We start from the raw sequence: 1,927 nt of genomic DNA on the forward strand, positions 1-1,927 counted from the left end.
TACAGTAGCTCCACCCTCAAATGTGTTATAGGGATAGTTAAAGAAAGTAGTTTATCATTAGTTTCAGTGGCGTAGATGGTAAAGTGCTCACCGTTGTCTTTTTGACGCGATCGACCCGGGTTCGAATCCGCCTTTTACCGAACTTTTTTCTTCCTTTTCAAATGCTTTGGAACAGACAGAAGGAAAAAATCCTGTGAATGGATAATGTAAGTCCCAGTGCTATTTACACTGATGTAGGTCAGAAGGTAGGATACCCCAAAACATTACTGCTCTTGAGGAATGGGCCAAAATACCAGCAACAGTGTGTGACAACCTTGTGAAGACTTACAGAAAACGTTTGACGTCTGTCATTGCCAACAAAGGGTATATTATAACAAAGTATTGAGATGAAATTTTGTTATTGACCAAATACTTATTTTCCACCATAATTTGCAAATAAATTCTTTAAAAATCCTACAATGTGATTTTCTGGATTTTTTTTCTCATTTTGTCTCTCATAGTTGAGGTATACCTATGATGAAAATTACAGGCCTCTCTCATCTTTTTAAGTGGGAGAACTTGCACAATTGGTGGCTGACTAAATACTTTTTTTCCCCACTGTGTGTATATGTATATATATATTCTAAATTATTATTATTATTTTCAGCTTATCTATCAATTTTAATATTGGTGAATCCCTGCTAAGTATTGGGTAATGTACAGTCAGTCAGCAGCCCTTTTTTCATTTTAAAATAATTTGACTTCTATTTCAACAAACTACATACAAACTCAAACATAAATTCTTTTTTTTAATCAGACATGAGTTTATCAGACTTTCCTTGCAATGGATTTTGTTAAATATTAGATCTTTAAATCTTTATATTTAATAAGAACAAGGATCTAAAATGTAATCAGATGAGGACATTTAACGCTGGCATACAGCACAATTATCATAAATAATGATTGAATAAGTGAGCATGCACATGCTGGGAGTTTTCAGCTTCAGCTTTTAATATGAGAAGCTTTGCAGGATATCCCACAAGCCCTGCTGTGAATAAATACACATCCTGTACTCTAACTGACTGTTTTGCCTGAAACTGTTTATCAAATCACCTCTAAACTCCTGAGAGGGAGGGAGGGCCGAAAAGGAGGGTTCCTTTCTCTCTCTCTCTCTCTCTCTCTCTCTCTCTCTCTCTCTGGCCTTGTAGTCTCAACCCTCTTAAAATCTATCGTCAGAAGTGGAGTTTAAAGGATGTGCTCTTCCACCCCCCTCTGTGGTTGTCACGGGTGATGGGTGACATGAACGTCTTGGCGGCTGCCACCACTGTTTACATAATTTCGACATGGCCGCAGGGAAAAAGAGTCTACGGCTGCAACGATCTTCACTTCACACTCCTCCAATTAGAAAGGCCCCTGCTTCGCCGCTTAGCATGGCTCTCGGGGAACGGGAATATTCGAGCTTAACTTTTCAGCCCACGGGGGAGTCACCAAAGAAAGATGCCGTGGTGGAGTTGAGAGGATGTTTAAGACAGACTAAAGATGCCCCAGTTTATCTGACAACATCTGAAATGGTGGACGTGACGTGGAATTTGGTGCCAGAAATGCTGAGAATATTTTGTGAGCACTGAAATGTATTTTTGAAGTCTTACTGTGAAGAATTTTTGGTTGAAGTATTACTGTATCAAAATTTGTCTTGCTTTTCTCTAAAATGACTTTGCTTTTTCAGTGACATCACCTAGACCAGTGTTTCCCAACCGGGGTGCCGTGTAAAAAAAAAAATCATTTTTTAAATATTTTTAAATGACTAAAATGTTCAAAAAAGCATCTGTTATATAATAACATTTCTGATGTTGCCAATAATTAGAGATGCACCGAAATTTTGGCTGCCGAAAATTAGTTCACCGCTCAGGTTTCACTTTCACGTGGTGTGACGCTCTGCGTATTATCC

Source organism: Sinocyclocheilus grahami, unplaced genomic scaffold, assembly GCF_001515645.1.
Source record: "Sinocyclocheilus grahami isolate Dianchi unplaced genomic scaffold, SAMN03320097.WGS_v1.1 scaffold740.1, whole genome shotgun sequence".
Classification (NCBI taxonomy): domain Eukaryota; kingdom Metazoa; phylum Chordata; class Actinopteri; order Cypriniformes; family Cyprinidae; genus Sinocyclocheilus; species Sinocyclocheilus grahami.